This window comes from Apium graveolens, chromosome 7 (assembly GCF_009905375.1).
Source record: "Apium graveolens cultivar Ventura chromosome 7, ASM990537v1, whole genome shotgun sequence".
Taxonomy (NCBI): domain Eukaryota; kingdom Viridiplantae; phylum Streptophyta; class Magnoliopsida; order Apiales; family Apiaceae; genus Apium; species Apium graveolens.
In genome coordinates, this window is record NC_133653.1 from 196,704,357 (window position 1) to 196,727,171 (window position 22,815).

Below are 22,815 nucleotides of genomic sequence, written 5' to 3' on the forward strand. Positions count from 1 at the left end.
TTGATCCTTCTTATGCTCCCCCTAAGTTGTTGTTGGGATTTCCTGAAAATCCTTACCCTTGTTGACTGGCTTCATTGAAATAATGAGTTATGTTATACACTGCCATTCCACTGCTTGGATATAAATCATCAATACCATTAATTTCTCCTTTAACAGCTTGGAGCATTGAATTGTTGAACTATGCACTTAGACATTTAACCATCTTCTGTTGATCAACCAAAAATGCCCTGTAGGTTGTATACTCCACTGAGTAGCCATGAAAAATATCCTAACAAGTCTTAGCTGCAAATGCCAAGATCTTCAAACAACTGAAAATATTTCATTATTTGCTTCTGTAGAACATTCTCTCCAAATACTCTTAGGTTATCCAGTGTTTGCTTCTGTTGGCCATTAACTCATTAGTGGTCTTCATGTATACATCCAGATCAAGGCTTGATCTTACTTGTTGCCAACTGTTTTGACTGCTTCAGCTCTTTGGTATTTAGAAAGTCTTGATTAGCTTGACATTGTCCTTGTTGCTTTAATCAAGTTCCAGTTCTTCCTTTGTACCACTCCATTATGACACTGAGCTCCTAGTGCTGAATATGTCTCAAAATATTCTTGATGTTACAGATATTAATCAGAACTGCTTCTTGAATTCAGTCCAATTATCTGACCACAAGATCATTTCTTTTACAGTCGCTTCCAGCTTGATCTTCTTTGATGTGATCAATCACCATCTGTGATGTCGTGTCTTGAGAACGCACGAACAACAACTTTGTTTAATAAGAGTAGTCAACCACCATCACTAAGGTATATATTTGCTTGGATGTGATGTTGTCTTTGACTCCTCTTTCTGACATGCCTCACATTTATCATCCTTCTGAATTCCAGATGAGGCAGTCCTCTCACTAACACTTTTTATAAAAGAGTTTTTTGAGTTGATGTTCAAGGGTGAGAGCTTCTAATGCCATAGCTAAACTTCTGTCAGATGAAGCTTTATAGTAGAAACCATTGACTTAACCTTTCCTGAGATTCCAGTCTAGCCATGAGCATTTCCTTTCCTTACTCTAAGAAGAGCAAGCTTCTCAACCTTCCTACTTCAGATAAGACATTAATCCTTCATTGAATTGACATTTTGTCCTTTGATGCAGAACTGTCTGATAAGAGGATTTGTGCCTTGATTCTACAGCAAGGAAGTTGCTTCAATTGTTATCAATGACTCCAATAATTAGTTGTTATCAGTGATAACAATTGTTGAGTCCATGATTACATCCATTTTCTGCATAGCTTGTCCTGTAATGAAAACCTTTGTTGTCATCTCCAAAGATTATTGACGAAATAGCTTTTGTCAATCGCATTTGATTGTGAGGCTCTTTCTTTGATCATATGCCTTGAGTATGAATTACCAAGAATATATATGAATCAATTAACCTGTTATGTCCTGCACTCATAAATGGATTAACAGTTCTTGGTACCTAACTTATCAGTTTGGGTCCAGATGGATTAGAGATTTTACTATAAACAGAGATAACAACAGTTGCAACCTTATCATGCTAATTCTTATCTTTGACTGACCATTTACTCCATTTTAACACACTTGACAGATTTGTCTCTAGGCTAGGGGAAAATGGTTCCAACCTTACATAAGGAGGACTAGCAGTCTTTGCCCTATTGTAATTCTAAACATGCTTTCTCTACAATTAATGCAAGTACTAAGAGATGCATTCATGGCATAAAAATAAGCAAGCATTGTATTAAGAATACATGGCATTCATCAGAAATATTACACATAAAAATTAAGTAAGACATGCATGATATGGAACAAACAGAATTAACAAATAAGTCACTAATTCTATCTAGCCCAATCATGTTGATGTATCTCACCTAGATATTGAAAGGAATATGTCCTAAGTCCAATCATGTATTAGGATTTAGGAATAACTTTTATGTAATCTGTTTTGATTTCATTGATATTAATAAAAGACTTGTTTTATTTTTATTACGGGCTCTATCTATTTAAGTATTTAAATAAGATATACCATAGTTTAGAGTAAAGCTTTTATGGATTATGATGAGATCATAATAGTGAGACCTAAAAGATACTAACTTTAAACTTAAATAGTTCCTGGTCATAGGATTACTAACTGGTAATTAATAATCCGCAAAGATCGGTACATACTATGCTTGCTTCATTTTGAAGGATGTCTGTTCTCATAGATATTTGTGTGGTGACACTATAGCTAGTATGTAGGTGCTTATTAAAGAATAAGTTCACTGAACATGACTCGCACAGCTGAACAACTGATGGAGTTCACTCACGTGTCAGCAGTTGTTCACATAGTGATAGTTGTACAAGTATCCTTAGACTTGAGGTCATCATAGTCATCTTGTGTACACTGAACTATGCTTTGGTTTAGTTCTTAGTCTCCAGGGACAATTATTAGGGCTCTACTGGGTATAGGAATTTGTACACGAAGATAGTGTATGATCAATAAAGGATCTACCCCTTCCAGTGAAGGAAGCGAATGTTCAAGGCTGATCCACTTATGCTAGTTCAGGAATCTCTGGCCAGAGTGAATGAAATTAGAAAAGAGTTTCTAATTTGCATAGAACTAAGCATAGTAAATGGTAAGCAAGTGATTAAATTAGATAGGCTTGACACGAGATCCATGCCTTGTATTTAATCAGGACATTGTAGGGTAGAAGGAGTTTATTGTACGGTAACTATTCACTGAATAGGTTCTTGGTATTCTAAGCAGTGAATTCGTATTATCCGGATAGTCGCGATATGCTGAGAAGTATCCCTCACGATGTAGAATAAATATGATTAATTAATTAATCATATTTAATAAATTAGAGAATTTATATAAATAATGGTAAAATAGTTTTATTATTATTTATTTCTACTACCGGCTTAATATTGAACCTACAGGGTCACTTCATAAAAAGAAAATGATTTAATGGTGGAGGAATTAATTAATAATGGCTAATAATTATTTATTTATGAAATAAATAATTAATTGGCAAATTTAATAATTGATTAAATGAGATTTAATTGATTATAAATTAATTAAGAAAAGTTCTTAATATTATTAATTAAGAATTTAATATTTGGAAATTAAATTAAGAGAGAGAATTATTTCTAAAGTGTTTAGAAAAAGGATTAATAATTAAAAGGTGTTTTAATTATTAATGAGAATAATAAATGGGTTAATAATAATAATATTTTATGGAAAAATTTCAGCTGAAAATTTTGCCTATAAATATACTATTATAAACCCTATTTTTATTCTAACCCGAACCAAAAAAGTTTTTAGAAAAATCTAATTCTCTCCACCTCCTCCTCCTCATTAACGTCGTTTTCTTGGTGGATACCGGTGGAGTGCTTCACGTTTGATGAGCAGCTGCTAAGGATCTCCGATCGTTGCTTTTGGATCGCTATTAAAGGTTAGTAATCGATTCATATATTTTAATCACGATTTATATGCTTTTATTTGGATTTTATATGTGTAAAAGTGTTTTACCATGCCTCCACTGCGATATAAATCCAACAATGGTATCAGAGCATAGGTTGTATGCATATAGATCTGTGGTAAAAATTTCAGAATTTTATGTGCTTGTATGAATTAATTATGATTTTTACAAGTTATATTATGGATTAATTTTATCTGATGAGAAATCGTTTCTCAGAATAATTTTGAATGTTGATCTGGGTTCTACAAGTGTTGTAGATCGTATGAGTATTTTTTTCATAATTTTATGATGTATAGATTTTTTATTATGAATTTTTGAAGATCTTGTAATTAAATTCGTAATTAAATAATCATGTATATATATATAAATTGTAAGTATGTATATATATATATCTGCTGTGGTTGCTGTACTGATGGCACAGAAGCAAAGAGAAGACACAGATGTCAGGTACGGTTGCACGGAGATCGAGAAAAGACGGCGACTGCTGAAAAAGGCGAAGGACCGCGCGTCTGCCACGTGCGCGTGGGGTTAACGCGCTCCAGGCCCAGGCGCGGCGCGTGTCAGCCACACGCTGGTCAAAGGTCATATGACATGCTGACATCATGCTGACGTCATCAGATGACGTCATGCTGATGTCAGCACAGGGTTTCGGGCGCGTGAGGCGCGTGTGCGCGTGGGGGCGCGTGGACGGGAGTCTCACACGCGCCAGACAGCGCGTGTGCGCGTGTGGGCGCGTGGGAGACGTTGTTTTGGAGCGTGCGGGCGCGTAGGAGCTCAGAATTGGGCATGCCTGGTGCCGTTGGATTCGTCTTTTCGAGACGCTTCTAATGGTATATTGTATGATATTTTATGAAATTGTTTCGAACTGTTTATAGCTAACAGAAGTGTTTTAAAGCTGTTTTTGACTATTTTAATTGCTTTTAAATGCTTCATGTGATACATAGAGATGTATAATGCTTAGACCAATATGCTAGATGATGTAACATGCCTACCTTGATGTTTATTCATGTTGATATATGTGATATATGCTTAGTTTATTATGCGATGATAGATTTAGGTGAACTTAAATGAACATAAGGCGATTGTTAGACAACCTAATATAGTGAAATTGTTTCATAACCTTAATAATAATATTATGAATACAATCATGAGATTCTTGTGTTTATGAAACACATAATTGAATATGAATTTTCAATATGAGAGAAAGGATGATTCTGTCAACAACAGATTTCTATCTGTAAGAAAGGGTTATTAAGTGACGCCTCTAGACAATGCTCCACCCGATCTGGGAATCATCTGATTATTGATTATTGATTTGAAATATTTAATTTAAAAGGAATAATCTCTTTATAATATGATTATGATTGTAACGTAATATAATCCCTCTAAAATTAAATAATATCAAGTAGTAATTGGCCAATGACACAACGGGCTTGTGTCGGTCATAGCCTTTCAACATGATAGAAAGTAGTTCTTATTTTTAAATCATTGTCGGTTCGTGCTACAGCCGAGGGCTTTGATTTCGAAATAAGAAATACTTGTCTATTACATAGAGATGTGTACATTGAATTAGAATCTAAAGGTCGGTACGTGCCACAGCCGTGGGCCGTTGGAGACTGATTCAATTGTACGGAATGTTGGGTTAGACTTGACTTAGAATATTGAGTTTATCGTGCCACAACCGTGACTCAATTATTCAAGAGGCTAAAGTTTGATTAGGGAATAACATAAGATGTCCGTGACTCAATTATTCAAGAGGCTAAAGTTTGATTAGGGAATAACATAAGATGTAATTGACAAGAGTTGTCTGCCTATTGAACATTACATGGCGGTTCGTGCTACAGCCGGGGTTGTGTAATGGAATGTAGGATCCCTATTCCCACTAGCATTATGAATGCTTAATTTTTCACGTAGGGGGTTGAATAAATTAGATAAACTAGTGGGAGCCACTTATGAATAAAAACCCGATTCATATAGTGTTTTGAAATGAAATTGAATATTTGCTAAGTGTTGTTATGTGTTTATCATTTACAGATTTACTATATACATTATGTCTTCTGCACTATCACTCAGGAGCATACTGGATGCTCACAAGTTGACTGGTCCTAATTATGCTGACTGGCTTCGAAACTTGAGAATTGTTCTCAGGATTGAGAAGCTGGAATACGTGATTGACTCACCTAAGCCTACTGAACCTGCTATTGATGCACATAATGATGAACATGTTGTGTATCGTAAGTGGGTAGATGATGCAAATGTTGCTCAATGCTTCATGCTAGCTTCCATGAACATTGAGCTACAGAAGCAACATGAGCATATGGATGCTCATACTATCCTCATGCATCTACAAGAGTTGTATGATGTGGCAGGGAGGACAGCTCGATATGAGATATCGAAGGAGCTGTTCGGTTGTAGGATGTCTGAGGGATCATCCGTGAATGACCATGTACTTAAGATGATCAATTTGATTGAACGTCTTGGACAACTTGGTTTTGCCATGGATGGGGAGCTGAGCCAAGACTTGGTCTTGCAATCGCTTCCGAGTTCGTTCTCGCAGTTTGTTGTAAACTTTCACATGAATAAGTTGGATGTCAGCCTGCCTGAACTCCACAACATGTTAAAGACTGCGGAATCGAATTTCCCCCCTAAGAAGAGTTCTGTTCTTCTAATTGGTGAATGTTCCAATCCTAAGAAAAGGAAGAGGAACCCTTCCAAGAAGAAGAAAGTAGGTGAGAAAATGCCGGTTCCACCAAAAGCTGAAGACCCCAAGAGCAAAGTTGTTTGCTTTCACTGTAACAAGGTGGGGCACTGAAGAGGAACTGCAAGGTATACCTTACAGAATTGAAGAAGAAGAATGGTAGTGAGACTACCGCTTCTGATTCAGGTATGTTCATGATAGAAGTGAATATGTCATTAAATCAAATTTCTACTTGGGTATTAGATACCGCCTGTGGTTCTCATATCTGCAATTTGTTGCAGGGACTAAGGAGAAGTAGGACTCTTGAGGAAGAGGAGGTGATTCTACTGATGGGAAATGGAGCAAGAGTTGCTGCTGAAGATGTAGAATCATTTCATTTACATATGCCTACGGGCAAGACTATTATTTTAAATAATTGTTATTTTGTTCCCTCGATTGTGAAGAATATTATTTCTATTCCCATGTTAGACTTGGCAGGATTTTCATTTATTATTGAGAATAATGAATGTTCTATTCTTAGAGATAATATTCTTTATGGACGTGGTATTTTAAATAATGGTTTGTATAAATGTGACATAATTTACTTCAGATTGAACAAACTAATAAAAGAAAAGGGGATGATGAAAATCTCACTTCATTGTGGCACTACAGTCTCCATCTAGTAGACATGGAGAGAGGGCTGCAAATTTGCTAGGAATGATACACACAGATGTATGTGGACCAATGTCTACGCAAGCCATAAGTGGATTTTTCATACTTCATTACTTTCATAGATAATAGATCTAGATTCGGATATGTGTTTGATGAAACACAAGTCTGAAGCCTTTGAAAAGTTCAAAGAGTATAAATATGAAGTGGAGAAACAAACCAAACATAGTATTATAATTCTTCGATTAGATCGAGGTGGTGAATACTTGAATGGAGAGTTTCTGGATTATCTCAAAGTAAATGGTATAGTCTCCCAGTGGACGCCTCCAGATTGGTATCTGAAAGGAGAAATCGAACTTTGTTAGACATAGTTCGGTCCATGATGAGCTATGCAAATCTTCCAGTATTCCTATGGGGTTACGCATTGGAAACCTCAGCATATTTACTGAATAAGGTGCCTTCCAAATCTGTTCCTCAAACTCCGTATGAGATATGGAAAGAAAGGAAACCGAGTCTTAAACACGTTAAGATTTGGGGATGTCCAGCTTATGTCAAATAAGTTGACCCAGATAAGCTGGAATATCGATCCGTAAATTGTAGTTTTGTGGGATATCCTAAAGAGACTTTAGGGTATTACTTTTACACCGATCATCGGGTGTTTATCTCCAGACATGCTACCTTCTTGGAAAAGGAGTTTATCCTTGAAGGAAACAGTGGGAGCAAAATTAAACTTGATGAAGTTCAAGAAGCACAAACTACTACGGATCAAGTGGAAACACCTGTTCTGACTGAACAACCTTCTGTGGAACAGCCCATTCGTAGGTCAGGGAGAGTGTCTCGCCAACCTGAGAGGTAATATGGCCTTGTCATTGAGAATGACAATGAGTTGTCGATCATTGATGATGACGACCCTATGACCTATAATGAGGCTATGAGTAGTGTTGACTCAAAGAAATGGCATAGTGCCATGAAATCCGGAATGAAATCTATGTATACGGGATACAAAAGAATGATTAAAGCAGATGGCCAGGTGGAGACCTTTAAGGCCAGGCTTGTGGCAAAAGAATTCAAACAAAGGCAAGGGATTGACTTTGATGAAACCTTTTACCTGTAGCCCTGTTAAAATCAGTTCGGATTTTGCTTGCGAATGCTGCTTACTACGACTATGAGATCTGGCAAATAGCCAGATGGTTTTCTTTCCAAGAGAAATGAAAACCTAGTGTGTAAGCTGCTGCGAATCATATGTGGTTTAAAGCAAGCTTCTCGTAGATGGAACATCCGTTTTGATGAGACAATCAAAGAGTTTGGTTTTATGAAAAACGTAGATGAACCATGTGTCTACAAAAGGGTTAGTGGGAGCGCGATAACATTTCTTGTGTTGTATTGAAATAGAGTTGACACACACAACAACATAGCAGACCCACTCACAAAGCTACTTTATGAAAGTCACTTTGATCGTCATAAAGACTAGATGGGTATTAGATACCAGAGTGATTGGCTTTAGTATAAGTGGGAGATTGAAAGAAATATGTCCTAAGTCCAATCATGTATTAGGATTTAGGAATAACTTTTATGTAATTTGTTTTGATTTCATTGATATTAATAAAAGACTTGTTTTGTTTTTATTACGTGCTCTATCTATTTAAGTGTTTAAATAAGATATACCATAGTTTAGAGTAAAGCTTTTATGGATTATGATGAGATCATAATAGTGAGACCTAAAAGATGATAACTCTAAACTTAAATAGTTCCTGGTCATAGGATTACTAACTGGTAATTAATAATCCGCAAAGATCGGTACATACTATGCTTGCTTCATTTTGAAGGATGTATGTTCTCATAGATATTTGTGTGGTGACACTATAGCTAGTATGTAGGTGCTTATTAAAGAATAAGTTCACTGAACATGACTCGCACAGCTGAACAACTGATGGAGTTCACTCACGTGTCAGCAGTTGTTCACATAGTGATAGTTGTACAAGTATCCTTAGACTTGAGATCATCATAGTCATCTTGTGTACACTGAACTATGCTTTAGTTTAGTTCTTAGTCTCCAGGGACAATTATTAGGGCTCTACTGGGTATAGGAATTTGTAGACGAAGATAGTGTATGATCAATAAAGGATCTACCCCTTCCAGTGAAGAAAGCGAATGTTCAAGGCTGATCCACTTATGCTAGTTCAGGAATCTCTGGCCAGAGTGAATGAAATTAGAAAGGAGTTTCTAATTTGCATAGAACTAAGCATAGTAAATGGTAAGTAAGTTATTAAATTAGATAGGCTTGACACGAGATCCATGCCTTGTATTTAATCAGGACATTGTAGGGTAGAAGAAGTTTATTGTACGGTAACTATTCACTGAATAGGTTCTTGGTATTCTAAGCAGTGAATTCGTATTATCCGGATAGTCGCGATATGTTGAGAAGTATCCCTCACGATGTAGAATAAATATGATTAATTAATTAATCATATTTAATAAATTAGAGAATTTATATAAATAATGATAAAATAGTTTTATTATTATTTATTTCTACTACCGGCTTAATATTGAACCTACAGGGTCACACCATAAAAAGAAAATGATTTAATGGTGGAGGAATTAATTAATAATGGCTAATAATTATTTATTTATGAAATAAATAATTAATTGGCAAATTTAATAATTGATTAAATGAGATTTAATTGATTATAAATTAATTAAGAAAAGTTCTTAATATTATTAATTAAGAATTTAATTTTTGGAAATTAAATCAAGAGAGAGAATTATTTCTAAAGTGTTTAGAAAAAGGATTAATAATTAAAAGGTGTTTTAATTATTAATGAGAATAATAAATGGGTTAATAATAATAATATTTTATGGGAAAATTTCAGCTGAAAATTTTGCCTATAAATATACTATTATAAATCCTTTTTTTATTCTAACCCGAACCCAAAAAGTTTTTAGAAAAACCTAACTCTCTCCACCTCCTCCTCCTCCTCCTCCTTAACGTCGTTTTCTTGGTGGATACCGGTGGAGTGCTTCACGTTTGAGGAGCAACTGCTAAGGATCTCCGATCGTTGCTTTTGGATCGCTATTAAAGGTTAGTAATCGATTCATATGTTTTAATCACGATTTATATGCTTTTATTTGGATTTTGTATGTGTAAAAGTGTTTTACCATGCCTCCGCTGCGATATAAATCCAACAGCTATTTCAATCCAATTGTAAACTAATACTTCTTAACAAACAATTCAGATCAAATGAATAAATCACATTATAATAGGATACAGAGAGTACACATAAACAAAAGTCTTATATGCTGGAAAACATATATCTCACTAAATTAATTAATCATGTTCAACAAATATTCAAACAATTAAGATCATCTAATATAACATGCACAAGTTAAACATCAAACCTAGTTACCAGAAAATAATCTAGTGAACTAGTACAGCATTATCTATGTGTGATGCTATCATGCTTGTGCGAGTGTTAAACATTTAAACACTATGATCTTATCATGCATTGAATATTGAGAGCAAAGTATTGCAGTGGTTCAAGAATTTGAAACCTGGGATATGTGAGTTGGACCATCTTCAGAGATTGCTATGAAAGCAAGATATTCATTATTCTCGTCATATGATCCATCCCAACTCTTTCCTGTGCACTATAAGTTTTGACTGGCTGCTTTCCTAAGAAAATATTCCACCTTTGTTTCAACTCTTCAACTGAATCCCTACTCATCCTTGTTTGTCAAGCTTCTTGTTCTATTATAGCAAAACCCCTGATAGTTACTTGACACATATTGCTTTTCAAACCTGTAGCTATCAAATCTTGTTTATGTCCCAATCTCAGTCTATAACCACCTCTTGAACTGAATCTGTAAGAATCTCTGCTTCAGAATAGATAGGCTTGATCCTTGGATTTAGCATAAGTACTCCTTGTGAATCTGATTCGACTAAACTTTCCTGACAAGTGAAACACAGCCTTGACATCCAGTCCCTCAAGTACTTCTACCTGAGCTTCTTTTGATTCAACTATCAGTGACTCCTACATTCTGTCCCGAGGTTCCAACTTTATTGCATGTAACTGAGATGTTTGTATGTCCTTACTATTCTCTCTGACCTCCACAATTCCTGCCTGTATGATCTCATTGATTCCCGGATAAATATAGCATTGGTATAAACCACTGTGTGACTGTATAATCTGGAATCATATAGAGTTGTCTTAAAATCTCATAGAAAAACTGTACCCGTAGAAATTTCATTCAATTCCTTCGTCTGAAAACCCAGTGGTATCCTATGGAGTAATCCTTTGAGGAAGTTCCACAATATACGTCTGTAGGTTTTGAAATCAATTTTGTTGGATTAAGAAAACCATTATCTTAAATTTCCGTATTCGGGAATTTTTCGTCTGAGTAGCACATGGTCTTCGTTTTCTTCAAAAGATTAAAATCCACTTTAAAAGCCCGAAGGAATCTGAGTCTACCAATATCTTGAGTAGCCTTAATTTAATATTAAAGAAAAATTTAAATTTTCAATATTTTTAATTTTCTTTAGAAAATAAATTAATCAAAAATAAATATTTATGTAAAATCTAATTTTCAAGAATTTTGAATTTTCTTAAATATTAAATAAAATATAAATTATTATCTAAGAAAATTTTAAATTAAAGAATTATAAATTTTATCAAAAAAATAAATAAATCATGAAAGAAAAATCAGGGGCAACAAAAAAATATGTTAAGTGCTCTATGGCGACTCCTTCTGTGCTTTGCGCCGTCTTTTTACAGTGTGTGGCGACGAGTAAACAGGCAATGGTTTGGTGACTGATAACTGTATGGCGACTAGGAATACAGGTGAGGGAAGTATTCTTAATTTTCCTCTGGTGGCGACAACCTACTAGTATTCTTGCGCCGCCGTTTCCTTATACTCTCTAGCGACCCTTCTGTGGCGATAATAATGCCTATGGCGACTACAGGAGACAGGAGAGAAGCCTGTGTTGCTTTGTACAAATATATTTCAGATGGGCCCCGCGGAAAGGTGAACACACATAAATGTCAATTCTATTGTTCCAAGCGCGTGTCCGTTTACTTGTCAACCTAGCGCGTGCGATTACTCGGCTGACCACCCAAGTCCATTTTGTTGCCGTTATCATAAACAAAAGAGGCTGCTTCCCTGTTGTTTGTTTTAGCGCATGAAATTCAAGCAGCTAATAACTGGCAGACTAGGAAATGGTTGCCAAAATGAATCTCACGGAACAAACAAATTGAATGGAAAAACTGGCAGCCAGTAGTTGAAATTAAATTTAAATTAATCTAAATTAAAAATTCTTATTTACTATAATTTAAATTATAAATTAATTTAAATCAAATTTATAAAATAAATATATTTAAATTAAGTTTAAAACATAAACTTATTCAAGTTTAAATAATAAACTCATTTAAAATAAATTTATAAAATTAATTTCGTAAATCAAATTTATAAAATAAATTAGTGTAAATTCAAATTATTAAAATAAATTTATATAAGGATCCCGATTTGTGTATCAATCGGTAAACCCTAATACCAATTGTTAGGTCCCGAATTATCGTAGAAGGGGGGTTGAATACGATAATTCCTAAATTAAAAATTCTTTCGAATCTTTAGCGGATATAGATTTAGTGCTCGATTAGTGGTTTCATGTTCTTGAGCGGAATAGTGTTTGGAATGATAAAATCAAGGAACACAAGATATTCGGGGAAATATATATTCGTATATAAATCCTCGAGGGGTGTTTCTACACTCCGGTAAATAAATTAACCGGCTACAATCTAAAAACAATAAAGTTCCTAGCTACTACAAATCAAATCATATACAATGATCTAACTTTTCTTTGTACTAGGATTTAATTACCGGGTAACGATTATAATGCCCCTAAGAATATACAAGAATTAAATCGGGCATTATAACGTTACTTCGATGAGAAGTTAAATGGATATACAAAAAGCTTGAGCTTCTCTGTAAATCAATGCTGCCATTTTTACTTCTCTTTTGGGAGAGAAGATGAACAGAATTTTATCCAAAAATGAATGGCTCAATTCTTCTGCTGCAAATGTGTAGACTTTATATCCAATAAAATTGTGTGGCTGAGGAGAGGGCACTTCTGTGGCGACCAAGAGTACAGATTTTGTGGCGACCAGAGTGTACACATTATTCTGTGGCGACCGGGATACTCAGCTCTTGATTTGTACCTTAGAATTATTTACATCACTTCTCTGTGGCGACAAGGGGGGAGGGGATCTATCTGGCGACTCCTTATACACTAGTACAAGTACATGTAAATGTACTTAATCAAACAAAAACATAAACTACACACGCCTATGGAGACCACTTTTATTCTTGATTTTCCTTTTCTTTTTTTTTTGTTTTTGTTTTTGTTTTTCTTTTCTTTCCTTTTTTTCTTTTCTTTTTCTTTTTAAGTTTAAATTGTAACTAAATTAATTTATAAAATAAACTTAAATATAACTTATATAAATAAACTAATTTAGATTTATAAAATAAACTTATTTAAAGTTTATAAGATAAGTCATTTTAAGTTTATTAAATAAATTATATTAAAGTCCACTAAATAAATTTATTTAATTTACCAATTGAACTTTGAGCTACGCCAGTCCCCTGAGCTGTTTAGCTGAATACCCCGCGCACCACTTCTCGTACTTTAACAGATAAATGTTCAATCCAAGTACGTTCTTCAACTTAACAATCCTTCTATAAATAATACCCAGATTTCTTTCACGAGCTGTTGACGCCTAGTGCAACTGGTCTGGTTCACAGACGACTAACCCCGATTCAGGTCTTCGTATTATAGCCTTGATTAAATTGTTAAGCTTGCAATAACTTTATCACTTCAGACACTGACTGTTAATAAACATCGGTACTTTCACTGGAATCCTTTATGGTACTTTAGACAACGTCTTCATTAACCTCTGTCTATACCCTGTCTTCAATTCTTCAGATTCCTATGCTTCGAACAATGTTTATCTTCAATCAATGCCAATACACTGAAATCTTCCGGTAGCACTTGTATACTGAATCTTCAACATTTCTGAAACCCTGAAAGTATTTAACCATTGTTCTTCATTGAGGCATGATCATATCAATGAACTTCTTTCAGTGACCTGTAGACAGACTTCAGGCCTTCTTATAGTCTTCTGATTATTTGTATTTGCCTTGTCTTCATTCTTCCAGATTTCTTGTATAGACGTAGTATTATTAACTTGTCCTGTTCTAGTGTTGTTATCATGTTGAGTTATCACGTAATGGTTCATACAGCTACGCAGTCTCACCAACATCCTGTTTGGATGCTTCTACAGGTGCAAGAGCCATAGTTATACTAGATATGTCACTTATTCTCATAGCAGGCATATGATAAGGGTAAGTTCTAAATTTCTTCAACATAAAGTCAGTGACATTTAGACTCACCTTTACCTAATTTTTTGCAATAAGTGAGCTAAATAAAATATTGGACACTTGTTTGCAGATGCCTATTCGATTTCTATCTATAGCATCTAACATATGTATGTCATTAACTTTATGATTTAAAATAGACATAATAAATCCAGGGAAGAAAATTTCCTTACCCATGCTTATCAATGACATTGTGAGCCTAGTGTTTAGCTCATCCAAGATCAAGCTTCCAACATTGAGGTGTTTGTTGTAGGCCATTGAATATACCAGTTTTTGAACCACACTGGAGATGTTATCATAACCAGTCTTCATGCATGTAAAGGCCCTTATAATTGAGTCAAAGATAAAGGATCACCCCATTCTCAGATTCTTCTTGTTGAGCCTAGCTAGGTCTAACTTCTCACTATAGTTGATGAAGTCCATGAATTCAACCAACTCTTGAGTGGTAGGAGCTTCATCCAAATCGTCTATAGGGATGCCTAATGCTTTGTTGATGTTATTTACATTGAACTCAACAACCACATCCCTTATTGTGCAGTTAACCACAATGAAAACTGCTTGATTATCATGAACAATGGTGTTGATGACTACAGTGTTACATAAATCATTCAAAACATCCAAGTAAAGCACCGGGTTTGCAGTTAGGGCTCCAGAAAGATAAGAATCATAAAAATACTTGACAAAGCACTTGAACTTATCAGGTGCTAGGGCTGGATCAACAAACTCCAAGAAGTTAATCCCATCCTTGGGGATAACAACCCTCATATTGTTAACATCTATTGAAGAGTTTGGGTTTTAGTGGGTAGGAGTTTTGAGAAAGAAAAAGCTCGAAACAGTTGGGAATGGTGAAAAATAGCAGAAACTAGGTCAATTGAGATCTCGAAAACATAAAGAGGGGTTATGTCGAGATATATGGGTATTTATAAGGTAGAGATGTGATTTATCGATAAGAGAAGAATGAACGGTTGAAAAGGCTTATAGAGAAGTCACATGTCTTATAGAGAACTCATGTCGAGATGTCACTTTCATGACTCTTATCGAGAACTAGATAGTGACTTATCGAGATGTTGTACAAATATCCAGTTTTTCCTTTTGGACTAAATTATTCCAATTATATTGAAGAAATCAACATAAAATTATAATTGATTTTATATCAAAAGTGTTTTAATGAAATAATTTATTGAATTAAATTGTTTCAGTTCTGAGTTATCTATAAGTCTAAAATTTGAACTGTAGAGAACTCCATATTGATAAGTATATCGAGATCTCTACAATACTTGTCGAGAAGTCATAAAAAGACTTATCGAGAAGTCCATAGAGAAGTCATGAAAAAGACTTATCGAGAAATCAATTCTCTACATACTTTTACTCTTTCTTAATTCTGTCTTATATTAGTTTCACATATTGATGATGTGAACTTACATTTAGTCAATTTCTCTTAGAATTAGAAAAATTCCAAGTTAGATTTTATTTTTGAAGAATAAATATGCAGAGAATTTTGAAATATTTATAGATCATATTCCAGTTAATTCTTAATTAAATCAAATTTATTTTGATTTATCAGGAATTAATCTACTGCAACATGTTAACTGAATTCTTGCCTTTAGGATGAAGAATTTAACATACCAATTTCACTTACAAGTCTAGTGAAAGTTGCTTCATCCAAAGGTTTAGTGAAAATGTCATCAAACTATTTTTCTGTTGGAACAAAAACAAGCTCAATAGTACCATGTGCATCATGTTCTCTAATAAAATGGTACCTTACATCAATGTGCTTAGTTCTAGAATGATTAACTGGATTAGCATATAGCACTAGTATTATCACACATGATTGGAATCTTGTGTAACACTAGTCCATAGTCTATCAGTTGATTTCTAATCCAAAGCACTTGAGCACAACAGCTTCCAACAACTATATATTCAGCTTAGATGTGGAAGTTAGCACATATTGATGTTTCTTACTATACTATGATACAAGTCTTTGACCAAGGAATTGTTAGCTTCCACTTGTGCCTTTTCTGTCTATCCTACATCTGTGTATCCAATAGCTTAAAAACCATTTCCCTTAGGATACCACAATCCCAAGTTTGGTGTTCTCTTCAAATATCTAAAAATCCTCTTGAAGCCATTAAGTTCGATTCTTTAAGATTTTCTTAAAATCTGGCACGCGGACATGTGGAAAACATGATATATGGTCTACTTGCAGTTAAGTAGAGAAAAGATCCAATCACTCCCCTATAGCTTGAGATGTCTATACTTTTTCCTTTCTTATCTTCATCTAATTTGGTAGTTGTAGACATAGGGGTTTATGCAGGTGAGTAGTCCACCATTCCAAATTTTTTTTAAAGATCTTTGACATACTTGGTCTGATTGATAAAGATTCTATCACTTCTTTGGCTAACTTGAAGGCCAAGAAAGTAACTTAGTTCTCCAATCATGATCATCTCATATTCACTTTACATGAGTTTTGAGAATCTTTGACACAACTTTTCATTAGTAGAACCAAAGATGATATCATCCATATAGATTTGAACTAAGATGATGTCATTATCATGTTGCTTATAGAATATAGTCTTGTCAGTTGTGCCTGTAGTGAATCCATGTTTGAGTAGAAATTCTGATAGAGTGTCATACCATGCTCTTGGTACTTGCTTCGATCCATAGAGAGCCTTTAAAAGTTTGTAAAAAAAATTTGGAAATTCTGGATCTTCAAAGCCAGGTGGTTGTTGCACATAGACTTTTTCTTCTAATTCACCATTAAGGAATGCACTTTTCACATCCATTTGATAAACCTTGAAATTTGAATATGCAGCAAATGCAAGAAAAATATTATTTCTTCAAGCCTTGTAACTAGAGTAAAAGTTTCATCATAATCAATTCCTTCTTCTTGTGAGTAGCTTTTGGCAACCAGTCTTGCTTTGTGCCTTATTATAATTCCATTTTCATCCATTTTGTTCATGTACACCCATTTTTTTCCAATGATGCTTGTGTTTCTTGGTGCATGAACCAATTCCCAAACTTTATTTCTTTCAAACCGATTTAGCTCTTCTTGCATAATAGTAATCTAGTCAGTGTCTGATAGAGCTTCCTCGGTTTTCTTAGGCTCAATTTGAGATATAAAGCATGCAATCATTCATTTGCAGTGGTACTTCTAGTTCTCACTCCAGCATTAGTATCACCAATTATAGTATCTTTTGTGTGACTACTATCCCATTTTCTAGTGTGATAATTTTTTTTACTAGAATTGTCCTTATTTTCTTCATTGTTGGCATGACTTGCAGAATTGTCATCTCCTTCCCCCCTTGAGTTTGTGCCACCAAATTCAGGTGTGCTTCTTTCTTGAGATGAATTTTCATTGTCAGAATTTACTGGTTCACTTGATTCTTCCTCCATTCTATTGTTTGTGTTGATTTCAGCTTCATCTTCAGAATTATTATCAATATTGAGATTTTCAAACTTTAAAGTTTCAGCTTCATTTTCATCAAGGCATTCCAAGTCTGGATACTTGTCATCATCAATTGTCACATATGTGCTCTCCATTATTTTCTTGTGCTCTAGCAGATAGACTCTGTATACAGTCTTTTCTAATGAATATCCAAGAAAAATAGCTTCAAATAATTTGGAATAAAATTTTTCAACATATTCAGAGTTGTCTTTGAGCACAAAGCACTTGCTTCCAAACACATGAAGATGCTTAACAATAGGCTTCCTTTTTTTAAAATTGAGTAAGATGACTTGCAAATATTTTTGTTGAGTGAATATCTATTCTGAGTGTAACATGTTGTATTAACAGCTCTTTCCAAAAAACTTGTTGGCAGGTTGGCATCTTGCAGCATTGTCCTTGCAGCTTCAATCAGAGTTCTATTTTTTCCTTTCAACCACGCCATTTTATTGAGGTGTTCTTACAGATGAAAACTCTTGAACAATGCCTTTGTCTTTGCAAAATTCACTCAGATTTGCATTTCTGAATTCTAGTGTCACTCCTCAATATTTTGACAGAATTTTGATCTTCAGCCTGCTTCTCAATTTTCTTTATGTGTTCAATGATTATGTGTGGAGTTTCATCTTTTGAATGCATAAATTCCACCCAAGTGTACCTTCAGTAGTCAACCACCATCACCAAAGCATACTTCTTTCTGGATATGGACATGACATTTACAGGTCTAAACAAATCCACATGGATAAGCTGTAATGGAGCATTAATGGAGTTCATAGTTTTACTTTTGTGACTGGACCTCTTCATTTTGTATTTTTGACAAGTTTCACAAACTTTACTTTTAGCAAATTCCAAAGCTGGCATATCTCTCACCAATTCTATTTCACCAGAGTATTAATTGCTTTGTAGTTCAAGTGAGAAAGCTTCTTGTGTCAGAGTTTGCTTTGTTCACTAGAGTCCTTGGTGTAGAAGCAACATATTATGTCCTTGTTTGCTGAATTTAAATATGCAACAAACATGCTTCCCGTCCTTACTCATTTCAGAGCAACTTTCCTAGTTTTCTTGCTAGTGATTAAACAATCTTCTTTTTCAAAAATGACCTTGAAACCTTTGTCTATAAATTGACTTACACTAAGAAGATTCACTTTAAGACCTGCAACTAGTGCTACATCCTCAATGACAATATTTCCAGAAATCAACTTGCCATATCCCATTGTGAATCCTTTGATGTTGTCTCCAAAGGTCACCAAAAGGCCAGTCATCTCCTCAAACTGTGATATTAGGTCTTTATCACTTTTCATATATCTGGAACATCCACTGTCAATAATCCATACGAATTTATTCTTCTTGCGCTGCACATAATGAGGTTTAAGTGTGTTTAGCTACCCTAGAAGTGTTGGGCACTTTTTTTTCTACAGGATTAACAGAAGTAGAACTTGAACATTCAAAAGGAACAACATTCTTAGTTTGATCAACATTTTCATCTTTAATCACAGATCCAAAGTTAACTTCTTTAAGATCTTTCCTCAACTTATGACAACTGATCATAACTTTCATGTTGCATGGAATGCAGTCAAACTTATAACAAAAAAATATGGATCATCTGTTTGTGCCTCATTATATTTACAGGATCCATACTTTGGCTCACTAACATCCTTCTTGCAAAGGTGAGTTAGATGATTTGTTGAGCCATATTTTTGACAATGCTTTCTTGGAGCATCTGTAACATAGACATAGTTATTACTTTTGTTGACACCTATCTTCCCATTTATGTTCTTTTTTTCTTTCCAGTGCTATCACTCTTGATCTCTTTTGTTGGTGTCTTGGCAGTTGGACTCACTGCAGGCTTCTTCTCACATTTAGTGTTGAGAGTGGGCTTTGTATCCTTATTTTCTTTGTCTTCATCTTCAATTTCCTGCTTGATGACAAGCTCCACTTCACTGAATTTTCCCTCACAAGTTTTGAACAAGGGTGCATTCACATTTTTAAGCATCACGGGAACATCTTGGTTCACAGTTTCCTTCCCCTTATCAACATCATTTTTCTTGTGAGAATTCACAGCCTCATAGTCCAAGCCAATATATATGTTAGCACATGGCTTGTTCTTCTCATGATACTGACCAATCAATTGAGATGCATTTTTGAATAATTTAAACTTCAAATCATTTTTCTCAACTTTGTCTCTTAACACTGCTTCTACTTCCCCGACACACTTCAACTTGTTCTTGAGGTATTCATTTTCTTGTTTAATTGCTTTAAGACTAAAAAGCTTCAGTTCTAGCTCTTGTTTTTCAATCCTAAGTTTTTCATTTAATTTTGACAGCCTACTGACTTCCTCAGTACTACCACCATGCGTGTTTGATTGTGAAACATTTCCGCACTTATATTCTCAACAGTTTCCTTATATTGTGCAACATTTAAATCAATGGTAGTTAGGATAGGTACCTCAGGCATAGATGCAAATGACTCTCCTTGTTCCAGTTCCATGAGAGCATAGTTTCCATATTCTTCACCATCATCTTCATTATATGTGTAATCCCAACTTTTACCTTCAACAATATAAGTTTTTCCCTGTTGTTTTCTCAGAAGTGCTTCATACTTAGCTTCAAGTTCCAAATAAGCCTTATCATTCTTCACCTTCTTTGGCTTCCTGTATTCTGTGGAAAAATGACCAACTTCATCACAGTTGTAGCATCTAATCTTTGATCTGTCCACAGATCCGGACTTGTAGCCTCCTTTGCTAGTTGCATTAATCCGAGTCTTTCCTTTCCAGTTGCTGTTGTAGGATGTTTGGCCTTTACCCTTGAAATATCTAGGCTTCTTGACTCTGATGTTTGAATTTTTTTTGCTAGATAAGACATAGGTTGGTCCATTTCATCCAATTCATCCAGAGTATAGTACTCATCCTCTTCGAGCTCCAAAATAACTTTTTTTAGGTTCCTTATTTTTTTCTGCTCAACAACTTGAATAACTTGAGTGTGGGGTTCAAGTTCATCTTCAGTCATTTTCTTGTTATTTGCTATCACGGCACTTGATACATCCACAAAATACCTTTGACTAGCTTTTAATGACTTTCTATGCATCATTTCCAGCTTATAGGTTTTGAGGATACCATACAAAACCTCCAAAATTATTTTCCCTTGATCTTTTCCTTTTCTTATTGCAGAGATCTTTTGTTCCAAATGGTTAGGAAGATTGAGCAAGAATTTCAGGTTAACTTCTTCAGCTTCATAGTACTTGTCATGAAGCTGCAAATCATTTATCAGTTTGTATCTCTCAAAGACCTCAGTGATGCCTTCTTTTGGTTTAGTCATGAAACCCTCATATTGAGAAACCAAAATCCTTCAGTTCCTTCACACAAGATCCCAATCTTTTCCCATATTTGTTTAGCTGACTCATAGTTGATAATGTTATTATACATCTCGTTATCAAGAGACTCAATGAGTATGAGTTGTAAGCCAATGTCAAGTGCAACATTCTCCTTCTCAGATTCAGTGTAGGTAGATGGATCTTTGGGACCAAAGTGTGCAGTAATGACCATCACATTCTGTTGATTCAGGATTCCTTATCATATGAATAAAGGGTCCATGCTTGAGAATTTCAATAAACATTGGATTGGCTATCCTGATGAACAACATCATTTTTTCCCACAGAGTGTAGTTTACCTTGTCAAAAACAGGAATCTTGATACTGCTGATCTTCTGTGCACTCATACTTCTATTTGTTTCGATCACTTTAATTTCTATTTGCTAGTGTAAGTATCGATTTACTTTTAAATAAGCGTATTAGTAAAAACTAACATGTAGGCATAATTAGAATTATATGTTGGAATTTCATAGTAACACTTAGACTTCGATTTTTTTAAATACATAATTTAAGAACATTTATTTATCATATTTTAATTTGTGTTTCGCACAAATTCTAATATTCGATTTTATGTAAATAATATTTTGATATTTAATTTCGGGTTCGTGTTTTGCATTATTACCGACTAGTATTTAATATAAATACAAAAAAATGGCACGTCTCTGTCGGTGTCGCCGTCGTAGTTGCTTCTCAAACCAATTTTGATAACAAAAAAAGGAGCTGTTTGTTATTTGAATTGAAAAAGTAGAATTTAGATTGCTCTAGGTAGTTTGGTAAATAAAGTTTAATATAAGCTGATGAAGGTAATGTAGCACAAGCCTTGATCTAAGCACCTATCATTCATTTACACAAAAATTTCAGAAACATACGCAAGTCAAAGCGCCTAATGTTTTTGTCAGTTTTAAGCTGACAAAATGTATCAAATGAAGCCTAATTTCTGATGAGTAAGGCAGTAATCATATATTCATTTGTACAATATTAGACGGACATAGATGAAATGGTGGTATACAAGTGTGTGTATATTATGAAGCAAATGTGTTTGGTGTCCTAATTGTTAGTTACATATAAAAATCAAACCTTCAGAAAATATATATATATATACATACATTTTGAGTACAAGTGCAGCACAACAATGGCGAGGATTACTTGTTTCTTTGTGATGGTGTTGACAGTGGTTGCGTCCATGAAGGTGGAGGCACGGCATGAGGCCTTTGACTGTAGTGGATCCTTGAACCAGCAAGCAACAGCCAAGTGCAGTCCATTTACCAGGAGAGGTGAAAAGGAGCCGTCTGGTGAGTGCTGCATTGCGTATAGAGCATTCGTTGAATCGGCCAAAACTAAAGAAGAAAGGATACAACTTTGTGCTTGCATCCAGAGAAATGCTAGAAATAATCCAGCTAATATTGCAAATGTTGATTCTCTACAAAGAAAATGTGGAATTCCTTTTAGTTTCTCATCTGATCCTAACTTCGACTGCAACACGTGAGTTTTTCGTTCCTTATTCACATCTACTATTCCTCCTTCATTAGGCCTAATTATGTTATCAGCATCCAAATAATGTGTGTCTGTTTTTCTTCTCTTTATACATGCAGTGTAAACTGAGGCGCGCCGCTCAAGCCTGCAGCTGAGGAGAAACACCAATATACAACATGTAGCTTGTGTCCGTGTTTGTTTTTCACCCCATAATATATTATTGTGTCCTTACCTACTCCTCCATAAATAAAATGAGGACAATATGAACAAATAATGATCAATAAGAAACAGAATTATCTGGTTCCTTGCAAAA

The 22,815-nt window shown here is 34.7% G+C and overlaps 1 long non-coding RNA gene across 1 annotated transcript; it reads left to right on the plus strand.

The window, feature by feature from the left end:
• The first annotated feature begins 22,371 nt into the window (after positions 1-22,371).
• Positions 22,372-22,815, plus strand: LOC141672679 (uncharacterized). The gene is made up of 2 exons (XR_012555647.1): positions 22,372-22,511; positions 22,622-22,815. It is a non-coding gene; the product is annotated as an uncharacterized LOC141672679 (long non-coding RNA).